The sequence below is a fragment of the Tamandua tetradactyla genome, chromosome 5 (assembly GCF_023851605.1).
Source record: "Tamandua tetradactyla isolate mTamTet1 chromosome 5, mTamTet1.pri, whole genome shotgun sequence".
Taxonomy (NCBI): Eukaryota; Metazoa; Chordata; class Mammalia; order Pilosa; family Myrmecophagidae; genus Tamandua; species Tamandua tetradactyla.
The window spans coordinates 147290489-147316109 of NC_135331.1; the positions used below are offsets into that span (position 1 = coordinate 147290489).

At 38.7% G+C, this 25621-nt stretch overlaps 1 protein-coding gene and 1 long non-coding RNA gene across 4 annotated transcripts in view; one reads left to right on the forward strand and one right to left on the reverse strand.

Moving 5' to 3' along the window:
- BACH2 (BACH transcriptional regulator 2) overlaps positions 1-25621 on the reverse strand; it is a 272601-nt gene that overhangs the window by 204290 nt on the left and 42690 nt on the right. The window lies entirely within an intron of this gene.
- Positions 10790-17897, forward strand: LOC143684965 (uncharacterized). Of its 2 annotated transcripts, none has more exons than XR_013176291.1 (3): positions 10790-10901; positions 16863-17022; positions 17545-17897. It is a non-coding gene; the product is annotated as an uncharacterized LOC143684965 (long non-coding RNA). The 2 variants fall into 2 exon arrangements; XR_013176290.1 differs by having other exon boundaries at positions 17596-17897.

The window sequence follows — 25621 nt, forward strand, 5'->3', positions numbered from 1 at the left end:
CAACCCTCACATCTTGAAAATCCACACCAGGAGTTCAAAAATGATGATGCTTCTGCACTAATGACCTCAGGCTACAAAGTTTTTTCCTAAGGTTTTACTGAATGTTTGATGTTGGTCAGACTTCTGTCACTAACGACCTTTAAAATAGAGCTATAAATGCTATGAACAAGAATACCAGAAGCCTTCTGTTCATTCTCTCTATATGTACGCTCCTTCCATTTTTTTTCCCTCACTCACCAAGCATATAGTGGGTACCCATCATGTGCTGACTTGGTGTCATGGCTGGTGGAACGTTGATCATGCAGAGAACCTTCATCTCTTCCCTGGCTCCCTGACACTGGGTCAGTGACACTCTCCACTGATGCTGCTCTTTTTGCTCCTGCCAGCTGAACATCCTTTCTTTTGGTTGCTTCTTGCTTTTCACTGCTCTACCCCCATGCCACCCAGCCTTTGTTTCGTCTTGCCTTTCTCGCCCTCTTCCTTCTCTCTCCCTCGTCACTTCTTTCAGGCTTCTTGAAGTTCAACAAGGCTAATTATCCTTCTACTGAAATCGCCTGTGAATAAGAGTGCTCTTTTTACTGATCAGTCAACAATCCCAATCCCAAAATGTACTATGTTTTCATATTGCTCACTACAAAGGCTGGGTTCACTCACCACCAGAGATATCTATCATATATATATATATATATATATATATATATATATATATATATATATATATATGATATTTATGATTTTACCTTTTTTACTTTAAAAAAAGGGGGTTAGGTTCAGTTCTAGCAGATAAATACGACTGTTAAAGTAGGCAATGCTGTGTGAATGGGCAATGTGGAAAGAGTCTGGCTTTGGAGTCAGAGAAACCTGGTTTCAAATCCCAGTCAACTGCAATAGTAACTATGGCAACTTTGACAAGTTATTTAGCCTCCCACAGCCTCAGTTTCCACATCTGCAAGATGGGGATAACAATACTCACCTCTTGTTTATTTTGATAGGGATTTGATACATGAAATGCCTTCCATATAGAAGACACTATGAAAATATCTCTCTTCCAGCCCACTCTTTCCCTGGTATGCAGCAGACGATCACAGTACATAAGCAGGAGAGGGGACATCACTGACAAAAGTAAGCAACACTGATACTAATTAACAGATACAATGCAAATCCCATTTGATATTACTAAGGCTGGTCTATTATAAAATCTACAGATTCAGATCTTCAAAAACCTAACAAAAGGTGCGGGCCATGGTGGCTCAGCAGGCAGAGTTCTTACCTGCCATGCTGGAGACCCAGGGTTGAGTCCCAGTGCCTGCCCATGCCAAAAAAAAAAAAAAAAAACCTAACAAAAGTAGTTCCACAAGAGCAGCTAAAAACTAGGAGAAAGAGGTCACCAAATGTGAACACAATAGCCAGGTCCTAGGACCATGAGCATGAAGCCATCTTATTACTTTTTAAAGTGTCTTATACATAAAAAGGACATAAGGATACTAACACGTGAGAAAGACTTGGTTTTATGTGAGGAGCTGACAAATATGCAAAAGCCTAGACCAGATTCCTGTTTTAAAAAGGAGCATGTAGAGTAATTGAACCCATTCTGAAAGTGAGGGAGGTCTTGTGCGCCAAGTCATCTTGTGACTCCAGCATTGTGTGCACACATACAAAATGTCCGTTTGAATGAGGCCATGGAGAGAACAGTGCCCCACAGACAGAAAGAGGGACAGGCTTGTCTTGCCTCCACTTGCCATTTTAAATCCAAGACATAAATCACCTAATGAATGCCCACACTAACATTTTATTCAACTCTTCTTTCACTGTAAGACAAGTGAAGTAAATCACACAAGGGTAGTTCTATCTAAACTATACGCTGCCTAAGAGGTAATCCAGCTCTTTGCAAATTCCAGAGCAGAACTTTCAGACATTTCTGGTGCAGTCAGGAAAAGCATCTGTGTTTGAGTGAAATGTGATGATTTTCAACTGTTTAAAGATGTCATAAATCTATTAGCTTGAATTACAAAGAAACATATTCTGAGAAAATTGAAAATTAAGGTGGGGCAAGGAGAAACTAGGTCTAAACCATTTTTTCTGATCTTTCCCAGAAAAAAACCAGTAGGAACAAAAGTAGGTTCCAGGTTCTTTCCTGTTTCATTTTTACTACTTGCCACATTTTTTTAAAATATCTTCTACATAGTTCTATCTCTGGACAAACACATACTTGTTCAAGTTTGTGGTTAAACACTACTCCACGAGCTCATTTTTCTATGATTTGTTGGACATTTTTATGTGGCTTTTACTGAGAACAATTTAAAGTGAATTATCTTTGAGAAGCCTGTGGGATTCTGTAATTCTCTGGTGCTCTTCTTAATCAGGATGATTTATTCTAAGACAATTCTAAACTGTGAAGGACTTGGTGCCCAGACTTCTAATAAGTTTCAGCTGCTATCTTGCAGAACCAGGCAGTGTGGGGCAGCAGGAAGCAGCCAGTGGGACTAGGCTTAGATCTACTCTGGCTATATCACCTGGGTAAATTAATTTGTTTCTCTGGGACTCCAGGTTTACATTCCTTAAATGTAAGGGTTGATGCTGTCTCAGATTCTCCCAGCCCTAATCCTCTGTGATGCTATGACTTCTTTTCAGACTACACTTAATAGGTGAGGAAGACCAGGATATACTTTCTAAAAACCAAAGGCTTTTCCTAGATTTACTCAAAGAGACAAGTGGGAGAAACATGGATATGAATCAGGCAGTGAGAATCAGTTTAAATCACCAGGGATATACAGACAAATATAATAATGGGTGGGAAAAAGGATCCACTTAAATCTTCCTCTTGAAAAATTCTAGTTTGGAGACTGCATGAATTATTGAGGTGAATTCATTAAGCCCATTAAAGGACACTTCCTAGGAGCCTGAGTGTATTAAACTGAGGACGCCATTTCCAGGTTCATCCCTCCAGCTCCACCCACTCCCTGCCACTGAATAACCCTCAACAGCTCTATCAGGAAATGAAACAAGTTCAAGTAGGGTATAGTAAACAGTACATACAACCCACTCCGATGTCTGTATTACTTCGTACCACATGGTTGAGTATTAAGAAACCAAGGGTGGAAGGAAAGAGTGGCAGAGTGCAGTCAATCCTGCTGACCTCAAGAACAGCACAGAGCTCTTGGGTTTGTGTTTAGGAAGGAATACCCTTTCCACTTTATCAGCTTCCCCTACACACACCTTTTAATGAAATGAGTAAACAGGATATGCTCACTCTACTTCTTTGCTTGTTCTGCAGGTGACTTCACTGACAAACAGCCATCAAAATCTTTTATTGAATGTCACCAGATTAATAAAAAGTCTGTTTATAGTGATGTTATATGTCTATGGCTGATATATAGGATTTTCTATCTTCCAGCCTTCCAACCTTATCTCTTCTTTTTTTCTATTCTCTTTTATTTATCCCTTACCACATTCCTCATGATTACATTTCATAATATTTAATGTTCTATGTATAAAGCTGTGTGCCCTGAGCTGTGTGGTGAAAGAGTTAGATAAACCGCACAAGTAATTACAAGTAACTTTAGTAAGAAAAGTGAGAGGAAAAGGTAAAAGAAATGCAGCCTGCAGCTTGTTGACATTCACAGCGACAGATTCCCTGAAGATACTCAGGCCTACTGCGTAGAGCTGTCAGTTACAGACAAACTGCTGCCTCATGCCTCCAGGAGGCCACTGCCCTACCTACCTTCTGATAGAGTTCATTTGCTAGTTCTGTGAACAAACCTCCCTTTTTTTTCTGAGGGGGAGGTGGAGGAAGGGAGTTTAGTAAACCACAAGCCTCCAAGAGTCTTCGTAAATAAGCATGTGAAATGTGACTGTATAATGCAGTGTTCAGCTGATGTCCTTGTCTTCTGTTTGAACATGACCAGTTGTGTTTCCAGAGCGGTGTGTGTATGTGTGCGTGTGTGTGTGTGAGCGCGCGCAGAGTCTGGGTCCTCTAAATTTTGTTAAGGAATCCCTTTCAGTTAATGAGATGAGAGAAAGAAAATGAATGTAGGAAGAACAAGAAGACAGAAGGTCATACAACTGTTAAGACCACTGTTCCAGACAGGATTAAGTCAGACTCCAAATATCAGAGACCTCAAAAACGGAGGATTAAATAACATAAAAGTTTATTTTTCTCTCATATAAAAGCCAGGGGTAGCAATCCAGGACTGATACGGAGGCTCCTCACTCACTGGACCCAAGCTCCTTCCAGCTTTCTTTTCTGCCAATGCTAGGATGTGGTCCTTCTCCTCAAAGTCCAAAATGGTGCTGATGCTCCAGCCATCACATTTGTGTTCCAAGGAACAAGATGGAGGACGGGGATAAGGAACAGTGTGGCTTATACCTTGGTAAGGTTTCCTAGAACTTTTACAAACTTTTTACATTTTCAATGGCCATAACTTAGTCACATGTCCAAGAAGACAGGGAAATAGGCCTTTTAGCTAGCAGCAATGTGGGCTTTTAGCTAGCAGCTCAACTATAAAAGGGATTCTGTTAACTGGTGAGCAAAAGGAAGAAGGCTCTTTGGTGGCCACCCAAAAGTGTTCACCATAATGGAGGCTTTGCAAGCTTCCTTATTTTCTAGGAGTGTATAATATGAAGACTAGCAACACATAGCACAAATGGTAAGAAAAAGGGCATTATGATAGTAAACTAAATTAATTGTATTACACTGAATTTAAGAAAACTCCATATGGATTCTCTATGTCATAAGACATAATGATGCTTTTTAATGATTTAATATCATTCATACGAAAGGGGTGCTATATCACATGGAACTAGAGACATCTTCATTGAGCCCAGGGTTAGCAAACTTTTCAATCATTAGTTTGGATAATGAAACAGACAAGATATCCTCTAATCTGTATTTAATACCAATTCCACTGAACTGAGGAATAGGAAGGAGGGAGACAGAACAAACATCTTGGACAGCAATAAAATGATCTTGCTAAAGAATTACTCAGAATTAATTAAGACACTGTCACAAGGGGACAATAATTGGATGATTACCTAAAATGTAATCAAAGTATTACTGATTAGTGCATACTGGAAATTTATATTAAATACCTTAAAATTCTGCAAGCCTCTGACCCAGCAATTCTATTTCTAGAAACTTAGACACTTATCTAAACAACTGTTCATCAAGGTTATATATAATAGTAAATAAATTGAAAAACCTTCAATATCTAACATTTTGGACTTTGAGGAAGGGGGACAAAATCCTAGGTGGTAAATAAATACTGGTATACCCATTCTGATATAGACAATACAAATGATATGGATAAGAAAATTAAGGCATTTAAATGGTAATAATTGTTAAGTATAAAATGTAGGTTACAAAGCAAAACCTATAATGCTATCCTAATTTTTGTTTTTGTTTAAAAACCAAAGTACATGTATTGTCATATATACATAAACATAAGGTAACCACAAAAAAAACTCTCTCATTTTCCAAATGAGAATACAAAAGAAAAAACCCCACAAAAAAACAACCAACCATTTTTGCTAATTTGAACTTATAAACTTTTAAGAATAATTATTCATCTTCTCATGATATATAATTCCTTACTTTAGCTATACATACACTAATTTAACATTACATTTGTAACAAAATAACATTACTTTATAAATGTTTTTTGAATCATCTTGTGAAAAAAGATTATTCAAATGTTTTACGTTCCTATTTAAAACCTCTATCATCATTAGAACCCCTTTTGAGTCATCTAACAACTCTCACAGTATGAGATAAAAATCTTTGAACTGGTATATGATCCTGTCACTGGAAATCTGATTCCAAGTCGGAAATAACCATTTGCCTCATATTAAAGAGCTAGTGTTATCACTCGATCTGTATGTGATCTGTACTATGCAACCACTTATTGCATTGCCCTTGAAAGTGCTCTTTTAAAAAGACAATCCCTCTGCTGTGAAGTCATGCATTCAGGTAAATTTCTAAATTTCTGTTACACTCCTTCACTTATTTTTAGAGCAATTCCATCAGATGACATCTACAAAAGCACCCCAACCAGGACTGGCAGAAATCAATTCAGGGTAATGAGTCTTTACCCAAGCATTACTTTGCTGTTCAATATAAAAGATAAGAGAAAGTGTACCCATAGCCTGAGAGACTTGGTAATGACCTGATTATGACACCCACTTTATTGAGGGATGATTTCTGGCTTGAAAAAAGCCTCCTCTTGCCTCAGAGTCAGCTACAAAATTCTGTGTATACACACAGGGAAAAAGACTAAGACAATCTCTATAAAGTTACAGTGGTTACTACTTGAGGAGATCATTATAAGATATTTAAATTTTCTTCTTCTTTCTTCTCTTTATTTTCTAAAGTTTCTTCAATGAACAAGAATGAGTGTCATAATTAGAGAAATAGTATTAAGAATAAAAGAGAAAGATGAGATATTATTTAAATAGCATATCAGACGAGCAGAATAAGCTAAGCAAGTTACAGGGTGTGATCTGAGGTATTCCAGCTCAAAAACAATTCTCTTATTAGTCTGAAATCTGTCACTCCTTTGGGTGACAGCTAGTTGCAAGTTAGTTAGGATGTAAATGTATTTCATTTGTCTGCTATGGAAGATTCATTTATCAGATTCGTTTCAGTTACTGGGCAAGGTCCCAAGGGAATAATACAGTGACAAGGACAGGTCAGTTTTAAGCTAAGAGAGATGATCACAGAGCTCAGGAACCAGGTGCCCCACAAAGTCTTGGCAGCCAGAGACCGTGAGAATAGGAATGAGATAGTACAATAAAGGAATGATAATCAACAACACCTAGAGGCAGTATATATAGTCTGAGGTTAAGAATCAGCTTCTGCATAAAGACAGACATACTGACCAATGGTATTGAATAGAGGGTTCAGAAACAGACCCTCTCATCTATAGACAACTGATCTTTGAAAAGGCAGTCAAGCCAACCCACCTGAGACGGAGCAGCCTCTACAATAAATGGTGCTTGGAGAACTGGATATCCATATGCAAAAGAATAAAAGAAGATCCATATCTCACTTTATACAAAAATGAACTCAAAACAGATCAAAGACCTAAACATTAGAGTTAAGACCATGAAACTTTTAGAAGAAAATGTAGGGAAATATCTTACAATGTTGTAACAGGAGGCAGTTTCCTAGACCTTATTGCCGAAGCATGAGCATTGGAAAAACAAAGAGATAAATGGGAACTCCTCAAAATTAAACACTTTTGTGCATCAAAGAATTTTGTCAGGAAAGTAAAAAGGCAGCCTACATAATGGGAGACACTATTTGCAAACCACATGTCAGATAAGGGTTTAGTATCCAGAATATATAAAGAGATTCTTCAAGTCAGTAACAAAAAGACAAACCACCCACTTTAAAAATGGACAAAAGACATGACACTTCTCAGAAGGGAAAATACAAATGGCTAAAAGGCACATGAAAAGATGCTCAACTCCACTGGCTATTAGGGCAATGCAAACCAAAACCACAATGAGGTATCATCTCACATCCACCAGAACAGTCATTAGGAACAACAACAAAAAACAAAACAAAAAGAAAGAAACAGGAAACGATGAGTGCTGGAAAGGATGTGGAGAAAGAGGCACACTTATCCACTGTTGGTACAATCGCTCTGGAAGGCAGTTTGGCGGTTCCTCAGGAAGCTAAGTATAAAATTGTCATATGATTTGGCAATCCTATTACTATGTATATATTTAGAGGAATTGAAGGCAAAGATACAAACGGACATTTGCACACTGATGTTTATAGCAGCATTATTTATTATGCCAAGATATGGAAACAGCCCAAATGTCCATCAAATGAAGATGGCTAAACAAGCTGTGGTATATACATACAATGGAATATTACACAGCTGTAAGACAGAATAAAGTCATGAAGCATTTAACAATGTGGATGAACCCTGAGGACATTATGTTGAGTGAAATTAGCCAAAAACAAAAGGATAAATACTATATGGTTTCAACCAATATGAACTAACATTAACCAGTGAACTTTGAGAGTTGAAATTAAGAGCACAGGTTATCAGTAGATAGAAACAGGGTACAGCTTGGGCATTTGGTGTTGAAGGAGTACAGACTATGCAACTAGGCTGACCGTAAAAATTCAGAAATAGCACAATCTTACCAGATTGTAGCACAATAATATAAGCACACTGAATGAAGTTGAATGTGAGTATGATTGAGGGAGAAGGGCTGGGGGCACATATGAAACCAGAAGGAAAGATAGAAGATAAAGACTGAGACAATATAACTTAGGAATGCCTAGACTGGACAATGATAGTGACTAAATGTACAAATAAAAAAACATTTTTGCATGAGAGAGATCAAATGAATGCCAATATTGCAAGGTGTTGAAAGTAGATTGTATGGGGGGGAATACAATCAATGAAAGCTAGGGTCTATAGTCAACAGTAACATATATGCTTCCAATTAGTGTAACAAAGGAGTTATATCAAAACCAAATGTCAACAGGTTGGCGGGGGGGGGCATGGGAGAGGGGTGTGGATTCTTTGTGGAAGAAAAGGAAATGTCTTCATATAGATTATCGTGGTGAAGGCATGGCTATATTCTTAGGTTGGATGGTATGATGTGTGAATAAAATTGTTTAAAAATGAACAGAAAGAAACGAGTACTAGAGAAAATGCAGAGAAAGAGATGTACCTATTCACTATCGATAGGGAAACTGCCCCTTGGAGGGCACTGTGGTGGTTCCACAGGAGGCTAGAGGTGGGGCTGCCATATGATCCTGCAACCCTGTTGCTCAGTATATACCTGAAGGGACAGGAATGGATATTGTACACTGGTGTTGGTGGTGGCAGTGTTCGTGATTCACAATGGATGGAGGGGGCCTGAGGGGTCTAACAACTGAGGAATGGAAGGGGGAACTATAGTGTATACACACAATGGACTACTGAGTGGCTGCAAGAAGGAATGAAGTTGTGAGGCATGCAACTAGGTGAATGAACCTTAACGGCTGTATGTTGAATGAAATGTCAGAAACAAAAAGACAGATAATAATTATCATGCCTTACTCATATGGACTAACTACAACATAAAAACTCAGCGAACTAAAGTTGAGAGCATGGGTTATCAGGTTGGGGCCTATTGTAAAGAGTCCTAGATTGTGAGCTCTTACAACAGTCACATATATTCAAGAACTGTAACCGTTATTTCTAAATTCTGAGATACTGAGTTCTTTGCTGATAACCTGGTTCTTCCCAGAAACTTCGGGTATTTATGTGACACCTGAGACTCAGAGTTAGAACTCTGAAGCTATGAAAATCAGCAGTATCCCATACAGGAACTGTTTAAAAAGCTGAAAAAGGGATCAGACTAGAGAGACGACGGAAGCTGATCTGGATAGGATTAAGGTAGATTAGAATATAGGGTAAAGGATGACATCCATATTTTAGAACTTCAACTTCTGTGGGAGACCATAAGGAGAGATGCTCACTTGGTGCAAAATTATATTTTAAGTAGCGCATTATATAATTTAACTTGTATGGGCAATTTAGTTAAACACTATGGGTACATGGAATTTTGTACAGGGTGTGAGATTCTGTTGGTTTGTCCAGGTTAGTGTGATCCCCATACATCCCAGAGTAATTTGTACAGTGAATAAAGAAGTATTTGCAGAGTCTCCTTGGGGGACCAGGAAGAAAGGTGGAAATATTCAGCTTCCTCACTGGGAGAATTTCAGATATTCTTGCAAGCTGTCGGGACTACCAGACCAATGGGCCAAGCCCTCGATCTTGGGGTTCGCCCCTATAAGATTTATCCTGCAAAGGAAAGGCCAAGGCTAGTTGGGGTTGTGCCTAGGAGTCCCCCCCCCCCCCCCCCCCCCCAGAGAGCTTTCTTTGTTACTCAAATGTGATCTCTCTCTCTCTCTCTGGGCCAGCTTGGAGGTGAATTCACTGCCTTCCTCCCTTTGTGGGACATGATTCCCAGGGGTGTACATCTTCCTGGCAATGTGGGACAGAACTCCTGAAATGAGCCAGGACTCAGCATCAAGGGATTGGGAAAATCTTCTTGACCAAAACGGGGAAGAGAGAAATGAGACAAAACAAAATTTCAGTGGCTGAAAGATTTCAAACTGAGTTGAGAGGGTATCCTGGAGATTATATAGATACCTTTTTTTAGTTTATGGTGTTTTGGAGTGGCTGGAGGGAAGTACCTGAAACTGTTGAGCTGTCTTCCAGTAGCCTTGACTCTTGAAGACAATTGTATAAAGATAAAACTTTTACAATGTGACCATGGGATTGTGAAAACCTTGTGTCTGATGTTTCTTTTATCCAGGGTATGGACAGAAAAGTAAAAAAAAATATGGATAAAAATAAATAAATAATGGGGGGATAAGGGGTAAAATAAATTGGATAGATTGAATTACTAGTGGTCAAATGAGAGGGAGGGGTAAGGCGTATGGGATAAATGAGTTTTTCTTTTTATTAATTTTTCTAGAGTGATGCAAATGTTCTAAAAAGTGATCATGGTGAGGAATACACAACTATGCGATGATACTGTGAGCCACGGCTTGTACTCCACATACAGACTGTATGTGTGAGAAGATTTATCCATAAAAAATAAAATACTAAAAAAAAATCAGCCTCTGGAGTCTGCCTTCCTGGTTCAAATCCAACCTTTGCCAATTTTCAGTTGTGCTACTGTGGAGTGCCCTGGTTCACCTCTTCATATGTCGAGTGAGGATGATAACAGTTTCTACTTCATAAGGTCATTGTGAGGCGTGAGTAAGTACATGTAAAGCACTTGGTCACAGTCTGGGTTCAAAAATGCTGGTGATTATTACATGTTGAGGGCTACGCTAAGTCTGCCATCACCATTATCTCAGCTAATTCGTACCACGATCTTACCAGGTAAATACAACTGCACCTGTTTCATGGACATGGAAACTGAGGGAAATACAGTAACTTGCTGTTGGTACAGTTAGTCAATGGAGGAGTGTGGGGCCTTCAAAAATTGCAGAAATCCCTGACTCCTCCTGATCTCGTCTTCAAGGTGAAACATGCCTGATTCCTCTCAGGTTTACTTCTCTCAACTTCTTCCCTCCTTTCTACATCAACTATCATCACTACAGTGGTCAGCTCCCTTTTCACGCCTCCCTCAGACTTCTTCCCTAGAGTCCCTCCCCATTCAGGAGAACATCCTTCATTCATCCTGCCACCGGTGGGCCCTTAGAAGGCCCAGAGTTGACATAACTTTCCTCGAAAATGATCAAAACTGCCCCTGCTGACCAGTAGGAAAAAGGCCAAAGCCCCCAAATATTCATGTCCTGGCCCCAGTCAACCTCTTTAGAATCATCTCTCCATACCTGAGACCGGTCCCATGAGCCACCCAGGCACCTTCCTGTCCTCTCCCTTTGTTCAGGCTCTGTCTAGAACGTGTTTCTCCTCCCGGACAAAGTTTTCCTCATCCTTTATGGAACAGCCGAAATGTTGCCTCCTTGAATAAGTTCTGAATGAGTGCTGCTCTCATTGATTAGTCAGTAAATCTTTATTAAGAGTCTACTATTACCAGGCACCATGTCAGGCACGTTGGATACAGCAGTGATGCAACCCTTGTCCCTATTCTGCTCAACACTCATGACATGTATTCCTCAGCACACCCTGATGCTGAGCTATGCCATTGCTAAATAGTTTAGATATGGAGAATAGGACGATATCTTGTCTTTCTTTATATTTCTAGTGTCCAGTGCAGAGCTTGCCATACTAAGCACTTGATAAATATTTGCTGTGGATGAATGTTGTCCTGAAGAATCCTCATGCCAGAAAATATTGGTATAATGACTTTTTTGGCAATCCTATTCAGGAATTTGGAAATGATTCACCTAAAGATCTTTTTTTTTTATTTAAAAAATTTATACCTATGACACGCCTTTTGGAAAAATCCCATCTATCAATTATGTACAGTACAAAGAAAGGTCTATTTATTCAGCTCTGGATCCCCAGGACATCGCCCAACGATAGGGATTTGGTAGGCACTCAATAAATGCTTGCGAATGAATGGAAGGATGGAAGGAGGAGGGATGGAAGAAAGGGAGGAAGAATGGAGGGAAGGAGAAACAAGGGAAGGCTTGGGTACCACCCTTCAAGGGAAGAGTGAGAGAAGCTGGAAGTGAAAGACCATTATCCCAGCAGCAAGTAAGGTCCAAGGCATGAGATAACGCCGATCTAGACCAAAGGAGGAAAGCAAAGGTCAGGCCAGGAAAGGGACGTCCTAGCTGGGCCTGCACACATCTGGGCAGGTTTCACTCCTCAGGTTGGGGAAAGCACCTCCAGGAGCATCACAGTTCCAAAAACCAGGCCTGAGATATTTAAACGCTGACCAGGTGAGTATGCCCCATCGAAGAGATTAATAAAACCAATTTCTTACAAGTTCTCTAGAAGCAAGCATGAATACAGCAGTAATCCTCCCGACATACTCCGTTTGGCATGTTGAGCCTTCTATTCACCTACAATGCAGGTGTGCAAACACGGGTTTTAGGAAAGAAACAGAAACAAAGTTTCATCTTGAAACTTCCCAGGGAGCTATTATCCTTGAAGGTAAAGCATTTCTGCCCATAATCAACTATGATTTTTACCAGCAAGACAAATAAAGATGGGAACAATAATGCCAACAGGCTGAATCACCAATAAAATCAAAGGAAGAAAAGATCAAGTTAGAAGATGTATGTGGGAGAGACTAGAGATGTATGTGTGCTGCCTGACACACAGTGGGTCCTCTTTAAATGTTTTTAAAATAAAAAATAAAACACAAAAAGCAACAAAAGAAAGAACAGCTCATCTAATGTGTACTTGGAATTTCTCAAATTACTCATAAGAGCACTTAAAAAATTCCAGAAAGACAGAGAGTATGCAACCCCTGTCAAAATAATATTAAGTGCTGAAACACAGACAAAGATAGATAATTACCTGCTACTAGCTTAGATGAAAATGTCTGCAATCTTGTTTAAATGCTTGGGTGATATAAAGCATTTGGAGATAAACTTAGAAAGACGTGGGGTGTGGGGGGATGGAGAGAAAAGATGTTTACAAAACTAGAACACAGTCAGCCAAAATGGGTACAAAGGCTTCAGAGCTTAAAAACAACTGAAGCTCCTTCAGAAAGATGGAAAAAGGCTCAAAACAGTTTCTTAGAAGTCCCTATATCATCTCTTTCTGCAGATAATCCTTTAAAAGCTGCATAGAGAGACATTCTTCCAAATACAAATGATATCCCAGGTCTTTAAATCAAATCATTCATATTGAAATATATTAATTTATCATTAAGTCTCTGACAAATTTGGCCCTTTGGACTTACTTAGCTGTAAGTAATGCAACCCCAAGAAAGAAGGATGTCATCTTCCAAAAGCGCATCAGTGGGTTAGCACAGAGAAGGAAAACACATGGGCTAATGCCAGGAGAAAAGATAGAATATAGAAGGTGGATGGGGAGAAATTGGTGGGAGAAGACAATGCCCTTGTTTAACTGGATAAGCCATTTTGCAACCTTTCCTCTTTGATTTCCACCAATATTCGCTGTATTGTCTCTGGAACCAGGAAGAAATTAAGTCTGGATAAGAGTTTGAAGCTAGAATTGTTTGATTTAAAATATTTTTAAGCTGATTTCTATGTATAGACTTATATGCACAGAAGGAGAAATCCGAAGAGCTGAAAGCTAAAGGGAATTTTTTTAAAAAAAAAAAGATTGAATTTTGGCTAGTGAAATCTTGGGTTAAATCTTTTTAAGCTGGAATAAACATTCTATCATTACGTCTGACCAAAGAACACACAAGGAAACACAGAAATGATATTCTAACACTGTGTTGAGCTCTAAGTCCTAAGATCATGGTTGCATGAGTGAGTGCACGCGTGAATGTGCATGTGTGTGTGTGTGTGTGTGTGTGTGTGTGTGTGTGGTGTGAACTTTGCTCCCGGAGGTGTCTGCCTTCAAGGACCAAAATTGCTCGTTTTTTACTGAGGCACTGACTGTCTCTTTCACACTGATGTGTCAAAGTTTTCTAGAATGAATTATAAAGACAGAAGTGTCTAAAATAGCCCTGACTATTCAATGACCCGAGCTGATGGCCAAGACCTTGTTTTAAACTAGAGGAGCACATACATCTAAATAGAGAACAGTTCTCAACATAGAAAAAAATGCAAAACTGAAAGATTACAGATGAAGTATTTCAATTTGAATCATCAAATATACTAATATTTCCAAGTACACCATTTTGGGATTCTGAATGTTGTTTTTTTAGTACCTAGAATGGATATTAGGGTTAAGATTTAATAAAAACGTGGATAAGATTAAATTCACCACTTTCCTTATAAAGTCTGAAAATCAAAAATAAGAAACGATGTTCAAAATCAGTTCAAAAAAGGATTATCCAATATCAGTACAAGGAATAAAAAGGCTTGCAATACCCTCTAAAAGATATAGGGTAAGTCAAAGAGAATGCATGACAGCGCGATCCCAGTCTCACACTTCTACTGCTACTTAGAAATAGAAAGAAAAAGAGAAGATTTTTTCCCTAAAGGGTAGAATGCGGCAGAAATAGTAAATACTAAACTCAGAAAAAAGAGGAAGTTAGTTTCTTACATAGAACTGGTGATTTGCTATATGTGACATTATTCAATGCCATAACAAGAATGGGGCCATCATAAAAAGAAATTATTTCCCTTTTTGCAAAGCATCTAAGGGTAGGAAATTGACCCAAACTGCCAGAGAAATAAGGAAGCATCCTTGTCACACTGCCCTCAGAATGCTACTTCATAACTTATCCCTTCCTCAGATGCTCGTTCTCTGCCACATCCCTCCTCTCTGCTATTCAGCCGTCCTCTCACCAAGACCCTCAATTAAATTATCTCACGTTTGTCTCTGATCTGCTGTTCACAGCTTGTCACATTACTACACCATAAGCCTTCCCACGTGCTTATTGCAGCAGTATGCTAGGAGAGACGTCCACTTCTCCCCTCAGCGGCTGCTGCTTACTGGCGCTGGAAGGCCAGGTGCAGGGCGGCACGCTAACATCAGTTTCATTGTGCCAGAAGGAGCACGTGTGCATCTGAAAGGCTGACCCACAGTCTTCCTCTAAAGAGCATATTTAATCATATCCTTAAAAAATAAAGAAATGGGTATGATCAGCCTGTGTAAGCAGCAAGTCAAACCTCAGAGAGTCAATTAGAAAAAGAAAACAACTGTGCTTATCTTCATCCTGTTGTATAAAAAATAGGCAATTTTCTCCTACAGCTCTTGGAATGAAAAGAATCAACTTGTGCAGTGACCACAAGTGACTTTATTTTATTATTGCAAAATAAATATAATGCTTAATCTTTTGAGTCTGCATGACATCTTTCACAAACAATACTTCAAAGAAAATTTTACAGACTACTCAATCTAGAATGGCATGAATTATCCAAAACAGTAAGACAAAGAGCCTAAGTGCCATAAATTAAAGCATTAAATCAAAAGGCCAAATAGAGAAAATACTGTTGCAAAATGAGATGAGAATAAAGTAAAAGGCACAGATGAGATTCTCCAGCTTGATCAAAGAGATAGCTAGAAAGGCTCTTCCTAGAGGGTTGATGCGTTAAAGAACAGCTCCTTGATTTTAAGACTGTGATTTCTAGGAGAGAGAAGAGGTTGATAGACGATAAATAAGAAAAATAGCACACTAGTCAGGGAGATGCCCAAATCAAGGAGAGTTTAAAAACATAAGAGACTTGGAAAAAGATACACACATAGTAGAAAAAAAGACCTTTTTTTTTCTCTCCCACTCATTTTTTTCCAAATAAAACTAACGGCCTAACGGCCCCATAATGAACCAAGTAGTCAAAGCCTCATACACCCTGAGGGGAGAGGATAAATTAGTCCATCCTTTCAGCAGGGTAATTTGACAATTTGGTGCCAAAAGCCTTAAAAACATGCCTATCTTTTGACCTCGTAATTCTATTTCTAGACAGACATTTTAAATGATGCTGTAGAAAAATATCCAGCAGTGATATGGAAAATATTCAAGAAGTTACGACATTTAAGAAGGAGGTTACCAAAAAGGGGGAAAAGAATGATTAGGTTTTTTTTTTTACACATGTACACACACACATTCATGACTGTAGTGTGCATGACTACACACTGATGTGAATAGTGTGTAATGACTGATGCATTCAGGATGTAAACTGTAGTTTCTAGGGATGGTAGAATTATAAGTATTGTAATTCTTTCTTATTTGAATTTTTTCCCTAAATACCTTTAATTAAAATGTATTGGGTTTTTTTTTGATAATGAGAAAAGCCAATAAAAGTTGTAAAAAGGAAGGAAATAAGGTGGCATCGTTATGATAGAAACCTACCCAATGGGAAGGCTGGAAAGGATCTCGAGCTCCCTTGGTCACATCCCTCATTTGACAGTCAAGGAATCAAACGCTTAAAGAATAAGACATTTCAGACTTCAGAAATGCTCTGGAAAGGGATTACAGCAGTCATAGCAAGAGAAGGAAAAGGTCCACTGAAGATTGTTCCAGCAGGGCTAAGAAGACGTGATGGAAGTGATGGACAGATCCATGATTTGAGGAAAGTGGGCTCAATAAAGCTGAGAGTCCCAGGTGACGACAGGTTTTGGAATAATGACAATCGGGGGACTTAAAGCCAGAAGAACAGAGTTATAGTAAGGGATAGGGAACAAACATTTTTTTTCAGTGCCTTCATGTGAAAGGTTGAAACTAACTTACTTAATTCTCTAAATAACTGAGAAAATACCAGTACTCCCAATTCACAGAGAAGGAAACCAAAGTTAAATTGAGTAACATAGGTCACAGGTCTCTCTATGATTTGTTCTCAGGCTGGATACCAAAGACCATCTCTTCTTCCTGTATTACACATCGCCTCCTCTGCTGTGTCTCCTGAGAGCAGTACCTTGATTCATACAGACTACTGCCTCCCTTCTGTTTCCTTATCAGTGGAGGCATCTGGAGTTTCAATTGCATCAAAAATCTCAATCGGTGAGTCAATCATGTGGGGGATGCCCACAGTAAAACCCAGCACAAACTATACATTCAGAACAATATATTCATGGGACTGGTTGGTCAACTCCCCCTGAGCAAGGCAAGGAGGTAGAGAGAGAGGGGAAAGAGTAGTATCTCAAAAATTCAATTTCTGGAGATACAGGCAGATGGATATCTGTTTTTCTTGCCCTACTAACATCAAGAAACCAGTCCTGCTTTTCTTCTGATACTTACTTAGCCCACCTTCCTGACTGAATTCCAATTACTGCTGAACAGGGACCACCAGAAATCCCCCACTGCAGTATGAGCTGCGGCCACTGGGCTGGGCGCTATCATGGCCATCATTTGGAGAGAAACTTAACAGCAGGAACTGCAATACAACTTTACTTTTGGTCTTGGAAATGGTCAGTTGGACAGCTGAGATCTCATTAAAGAACAGCCTTAACCACATACTAATCACATACAGAAATAGGACATGATCACTCTCCTTCAAGCCCTAACGTATTTTTCTCATTTCAGGGTTAGTGAAGACATTCAGTCTCCTCCACATCCCTTTCTTATTGCTTTTAGATCACCTCCACGGGCTGTGATGAAGACTGGGGTCTTTTCTGAAGTCATTCCTATCTGCTGGTGACCAACTACCAAGCCTACAAGCATCTCGGTAAAAGCAGGATTATATATTATATTAATACAGCAGGATTTTTAAATAAAGGAACAAACTATAACTTTGCAACTCCCTTCACATCTGTCTCTTCAGCACTTTAAAATTGAGGTGATACCTGTCCTAAATGGACATAGTTGGCTGCTAGGCCAACTGTGGCTACTTACATTTACATTAAATTAATTAAAATGAAATAAAATAAAAAATTCATTTCCTCAGTCGCACTAGTCACATTTCAAGTGTACAAAAGCCACCTGTGGTTATTGGCTACTGTACTGGGCAGTCAGATACTGAGCATTTCCACAGTCACAGAGAAGTTCTGTTGGACAATGCTGCCACAGAGTTGTGGGCAAACAAATAGAGAAAAGAAATTTTTCTTCCAAATAAAATGAATTAATCATTTACCTCAAACCAGCTCTTTATTCATACAGTTTAGACAGGGGTTGGCAAGCTTTTACTGTAAAGGGCCAGTAAGTAAATATTTTAGGCTGTGTAGTGTATGGTCACTGTCACATTACTCAACTCTCCCTTCATAGTGCAAAAGCAGCTGTAGACTGTATGTAATAGAGTGGGTTTGGCTGTGCTCCAATAAAACCTTATAACAAAAACAGGCGGTGAGCTGGATTTGGCTCATGGGTGGTATTTGGCTAACCCCTGCTTTAGATAGGATCGACACCCACATAATGTCATCTCTGACTAATACTGCTAACACTATTGAGGTCTTATTATGCGCCAAGCACTGTTCTACTAAACTATCGGAATGTATTAACTCATTTAATCTTCAATAGAGCCCCATGGGTGATGTAGGGCTGATTACAGTTTCCAATTCATTGATGAGGAGAATTAGGCACAGAGAGATTATATCATCTCTGATTCTTCTTTCTCCCCTCATATCCGAAGCTACAGACTTTACTTTTGCAGTATTTCTCATACCCACGCCAGCCGATATCATTGCATATACTACTCTAGTTGAGGCTCTTACTGGACAACTGACATATCTAATTGGTCTTCTTGTTTCAATTATCCTTCTTCATCAGCAGCAGGAATAAATAATTAACAATTATTTTGCAACAGGTAAATCCTCAGTGGAGCCTTATAGTTTACTGAATTAAGGTCAAATTCCTCAATGCAGCTTTCAAAGTAGCTTATGATGTGGTCACAATTTTTTTTTTATAGTCTTATCTTCACCTAATACCTAGCACTTAACAATAAGTAGGGCCACTGCATTAGTTCATGGTTGCTGAGAAGCATACACTAACAGGGGACTAGCTGAGCAAAAGATTTGTTGGGGGTAAGGAGCAGAAGTAGACAGGGAAAACGTCAAGACCAAAATGCAGGGCTGATGGCACCTTTGTAAGAGAGGAGCATGTAGAAGGATTGGGTGGGAAGTGTCTTGTAGGGCCTCATAGTTCCAAAAAGGTTTGGACAGGCCAACAGGCGTCCTTAAGCCAAGTCACTCAGGGCAAGTCCCCATGACTCGCCAGAACTGGCATGTCTTGGTACTCAGTGACCTGCACAGTCACTGGCTAGGAGCAGCCTGTGGGAATACGGCCTTGACGCAGAAGTGGTGGTGGATGCAGAGGGGTGACAGCTGGAGATGTCAGTCAGTTGGTGCTCCCTAAAGCAGGAGAGATGAACGGTGCATTTTCATGAGCACTACAGCCACTGTACACTTTATCATCTAAGTGGGGACAATTTTAAGAGTTAAAGACAGCACTATTAACAATTACACCAGGAAAAGAGGTGGAACCAGGGACTGTCCCAGGCAAACCGGAACTTATGGTCACCCTGCAACAAACCTGTGCATCAAAGTGGCTTACTCAATGTTCATCAGCACAGATTTTTCCACTTTTGGCATTTCTTTATTATAGATCCGCTTTATAACCCAAACTGTGACTATGACATTTTATGCATCCCTTAAAACTGAGTTCGAATGTCACTTACGAATGTCATCATTTCCTCCTTAGAACCATCTCACGTGTCCTTTTCCTGAAATACTTATCTTATCCTGCTATATAATATAATTTTCATTATCTTATTACAGCCATAAGAAAATAAGATCCCTAAAGGCAGGAAATATATCTTTTTCAGTTGTATTTTCCCTTTGGTGAGGAGCACAATGTATGCACATACAGTAGAGTAGATACTAATGGAATGCAGACCATTACCTCTACAGATGCTTTATCATCAACCTTCTTATGGCTTTTCGGTTTTAAATAAACATTTGCATCATTCTGTATTTCTTTTTTTTGTTGTTGTTTAAAAAAATAAACTTTATTTTTAGAGCAGTTTTAGGTTTACAGAATAATTGCACAGAAAGTACAGTTCCCGTGCTCTTCCTCCCCTCCATACAGTTTCCTCTATTAACTGCTTGCATTAGTATAGTATATTTGTTTCAACTGATGAACCAATATTGATACATTTTTTAGTAACTAAAGTCCATATACGTTTGAATTCACTTTCCAAGTGTACAATTCTATGGGTTTTGACAAACACATAATGTGATGTACCTACCAATACAGTCTCACACAGAATAGTTTCACTACCCTACAAATGCCCTGTTCTCCACCTATTCATCCCTTCCCCTAACACCCAAATCCCCCTGATCATTTTATCTACTATAGTTTTGCCATTTCCAAAATTTCAACTTGGAATTGTACTATATGTAGCGTTTTCAGACTGGCTTTTTTCAGTTAGTAACATGCACTTTAGGTTCTTTGTGTTTTTTCATGGCTTGATAGCTCTTTGTTTTTTTTTTAGATTATTCCGTCTTAGTCTTTATTGTCTATCTTTCCTTCTGATTTCATCTGTGCCCCCAGGCCTCCTCCCTCTATCACTCTCACATTCAGCTTCATTCAGTGTTCTAACATTATTGTATTACAGTTAGGCAGTATTGTGCTATTCCTTTCTGAATTTTTACAATCAGTCCTGTTGTACAATCTGTATTTCTTCAGCTCCAATTACCCCATATCTACCCTATTTCTATCTCCTGATGGTCTCTGTTACCAATGAAATTCTCCAAGTTCATTCACTAATGTCAGTTCATATCAGTGAGACCATACAGTGTTTGTTCTTTTGTTTCTGGCTAATCTCACTCAGCATAATGTCCTTAAGGTCCATCCATGTTGTTAGCATGCTTCATGTGCATCATGTATTTCTCAAGTGTAATTTTTTCTCTGTCTTCATAGTTCAGATAGAGATTTCAGCTATTAGCCAGCCTTGGTGAATGAATTCTTTTAGGATTTGCTAATCACTATATACTTTTTCTGCTGTAAGTCTACACTGAACTACTTCAACTTTGCCTCAAAAGGGGACTAACAGATTGAGGAATACCATTTGCAATTTAAACAATAAAGCTATTAATGGCATGTTAATAAGAACACCTATTATTTTCTTTGCAGCAATAAATCAGCATGTCACCTGTTATAAATTGCTTGGTCAGCTTCAAATAGCTTCAGAACAAATCTCTTTCTCCATTCTGCTTCCGTTGTCTATGATAAAGGAAGGAGGCAGAAGGTAACGCTGTGTTCTGCATTCACGGGCATATCATTTTCATGCTGCACTACTCCGTAACATTTCTAGTGATAAACCTCTTGTAGTTGTACACTGACTGCATGCTCGCACAAGCCCAAATACACAAAGGAAGACACATGCACCTCTTCAACATTAATGATGAAATGAAGGAGCTTCCAGGTGCAGGGTTTAGGGGCTGTATTCAGAGAAATTTTTATGCCAGTTGCAGATTTCAGTAATGGTGCAGCTGTAAAATTAAACAGAGATGTTCTAATAATTAGAATATATTTTCTTTCAGACCCACCTCAGATATGAGTAAATTACATGGTCATTAGATAGGATATAGCATTAGCCTCTTAACAGTAGGCTCTCCACCCTTACATCTCCAAGAAATATACCTAATAAGTCCTGCAATTCCTTTGCAGCAAAATAGTCTCAACTCTACGATTTATCCCTTTTTGTACTTCTGAACCTAATACAGTATCAAAAAGTAGGTGCCTAATAAATATTTAAGTGAATGAGTTAATAGATGAATGTTTTTCATTTAGCCTGCTTAATTCACATTAGTAAAAAGTGTTATTCATTCATCAAAACGAAATACTTCTGTCATCTATACTTATTACAAAACGGGCTCTCTGTTCTCTATTTTAAAATGCACTAATATTTGGGAGTTAAGTTATGCTTACTGTCACTTACAGTGCTAGCATTTCAAACATATGGAGATCTTTATGAACTATTATTATGGGTGGTGGTGATGGGAGGCTTCAAATATCCTAGGCAGAGTGAAAGAAAATAGACTTACACTGCAGCATGGGGGATTTAAGGTAGATAAGAAAGAAAATGTTGTGACATCAAATCTAATTAAAGACTAGAGTGGATTAATGAGGAAAGTTATGAAATGTTCTTTCTTGAAGTCTTTAAAAATAAGATGGAATCTTATTAGTATATACACTATTGAGTATGCCCCTACGTGAACATGAAGAAGGAACTGGTTCTTATGTTATCTGAAAGATATATTTATAAGGATATATCTAAACTATGTTTTCCTAGAGTATGGATATGTCACATAAAATATTGATATCAATTCACAGTCAAAAGACATGGATCACACAGTAGAGATGAGTTCTATTTCTAGTCTCACTTACCATCTGACTTTGGGCAAGTTATGTTACATCTAAGATCCAGATTCTTTCCAATTAAAAAGGAATAATCCTCTTCAAGATAAGTTACATTAGACCTTGCAAGGTAAATAAATGATATTTTGAATAAATAATGAGTAGGGATATCCGAGTCCTACAATTTCAGGTCATTTCAATATTCTTTCCACATTTACTGTCCTGAAATAAATTATAGCACATATTTTTAAAGAATATTTTATTACACTAGTAACAATTACAGAGGAGATGCTCATAGATAATTTTAGATTATAGCAATTAAGTGAATAGTAATCTGACAGTTACGGTATTATCTTTAAAAGCCAGGAACTTTCATGTATTCCTACCAATCTCTCTCAACTGGCATTCTTACAGTGGAACTTTATTATTACACCACAGCTAAATCTATCGCTTCAAAACTCCCAGATACAGGCATTGAAACAATGAAACATGCTCTGTTACAGAATTTAGAGAAAATAATGCTTTCCTGATCATCAGAGTACATTTTCCTCTTCAAGGTTTAAATGACAAATTTTGAAAAAAATCATGATGCAGATTATGCAATTTACATTTGAAGTGTTGAAAAACTTTTTTAGTGTTAGGAATCATATTACTAGGACATTTCCAAATATTACCTTTTTACTGCTTAGATACTGATCTATTTTGATTGTGGTCATTGGAGCCTGTACACCCTTAAAAAAAACATGTAACTCTATTCTGTTTCTTTTAAAAAAGACTTTGGGCTACAACATGTTATTTTCAACAATCTAGCTCCCTGCTCAGAGATACCAATACAAAGGAACTATTTCAGGTAGGCACATGGGAGGGGAAACCACAGTTATCCAAAGGGTGGCATTGTAGGTCCCAGTGGTAGGAATTGTACCAACAGTAGGAAGAACATGAAATACAAGACATAAAGAGGAAGAGGGACAACCATTCAATAAATAAGAGAAACCTAATTCAAGGGGAGAGTTAGACAAGGCAAAGGGTAATGAAGTGCATGAGTCTGATCACATCAAAAAAGTCAACTTTTAGAGAAAGGCAGGCAAGAGCGTCTTAAGACCATTTGAAGTGGAAGCAATCTTGAAGGTCATTTGGAGATAAATCCTTTCTTCACAGATGAGGAAATGGAGGCCTACTGAGAACTGGTGACATTCCCAAGGTCACTCTATACAGGACGTGACAGAGTGAACTGTATAACTAAGAATAATGACTGATAGGTTCACAGCCTGAAGACTTTGCAGCGAGGCTGAGTAACCTCCCATCCTTCTGAAGGATCCGCTCTCCAAGGGCCCCAGACCTATACCCACGGCCTACTCTGAATGCAGTGAATGATGGAACACAACAGGTGAGGAGTGGAAGGGCATTTGTCAAGTTCAAAATGTATTTTTCCTAGCTTAAGACTTCCTTTTGTATAGCACTGTACTAGTCAGTGACTGGACAGGAGGTAAAACAAGTGTTATCTTGGCATGGCCCTGCCCTTGGGGAGAGAATGGCTGAAAGCCCTTGTCTACAGGGATGAGCCACATGCTGAGCCAACCTAAGGTTTAGCCCCTTCTGGGAAAAAATAAAAGAGGAATGGAGAAAAGGGGAGGACAGACTAATTGGCCAGGGAGAGGGATTTATACAAAACTCCAGATCCTGGAGGTGGCTCATCCACACATCAGGTCACGTAGTAGAAATGGGGAGAACACGCAATGATTAGGAAACTAGGAACCAGAAATACAATGCTATTTGGGGCAGGCATCTGTGATCTATAATTTGTATGAATATAATAAGTTCCATGCCTAAGACACAATAGCTCCAAACAACCACCACTAAAACACAAAGCACACGTTAAAGGGGAAGAATTACCCAGAGTATTAGGTTTTTCCACATGGCTGGACCACGAGAGCTACAAAACCCACCAGGGGAACCTTCTTAGAACTTTAGAAAAGAAACATTTTGGATGAATCTCTTGGTCTTCTAATAAAGACATTTAACTACAAACACACGGCCTGTCGATGACAGGCTCCATTCAAAGATTCTCTCCCTTTCTCTACTATTTTTGGAAAAGGAAATTAAGGAAACTCAACTAAGAACAGGTAATCCAAGATGCCAGACAAGGGCCACCGTACTTTCTCAAACATTTTGCACTCAGGTCTAGTCTGCGGTGTTCATGAACTGCTTTCATTTTATGCAACATTTAGTTTATACGGAGATGATTCATTTGCAACATAAAACCATCACAACATTCTGTAAAAACAACAAGAAGCAAGAAATACAGGAGGCCTACCTTAACCTATCTAATTAAAGACTGCAAACTCTCCCCATCCCCAAACGAGCACTTTCCTTATTCTACTCTACTTTTTTTTCATAGTGGTTATCACCTTCTAATGTACCATAATCTGCTTATTTCTAATGATACAAAAGCTCCAAAAGGGTAAAAATTTTGTTTTGTTCATAGACAAATCCCCTGCATCTAGAATAATGTCTGACATACAATAGGTATGCAAAAATGCTGGCTGACTGAATAAGTACAAGACTTGGATGAGTTGTCAATATTGCATAAAGCCAGCCTATTTCTCAGATACCAAGATTCTTTATCACTAGCTATAAGGAATATTTTTTTTCAATGGAAATCACCAAAATTTTAAAAAAATCTAATTAAGAAATCAGTAGGAGACTTCTGATATGCGAAGAAGCAGGAGAAGTCTCCAAGGGTTTCAGGGGAAACTGTTCTGGGTGTGTGTGGGGTCAAGCGAATGACCCACTTCTCCATATCTTTGCAGACAGAGAGAGAAACTGAACTAAGTACTGAGCATATGAAAAGCTGCTTCACAAGCTCTATGATATTAGTGCTCTTGCACAACACTTCTTGGTGTAAAGAGTACTTAGACAGTATCTTACTCGATCCTCTTGACGACCCTGGGAGGTAATTGTGATTTCCTGACTCTCAGAAAGTATATTACTTGAATAGGGTGGGCCAAAGAGGACCACTATTATCTTGGTTTAAAAATGTAATTTTTTTGGTTACAATTTCAATACTTTTTCCACATGGCATGGCCCAAAATAATTCTCTCAAAGATGTGTTACCCAGCCGTCCACCTTCCATGGTTTATTACCAGGGAAGCATTTTAGGAAAATGCGGAGATTGCCTAGTTATCATTGCCAAAGCAAGGGAAGATCAAGTAAATAATGAGAGAACTCCAGAATTTTTGCTATGAAATGAACAAGTATTTTGGATTTCATTTATTTAAGTTTCTGCATTTCTTTGGTTATATTGCAC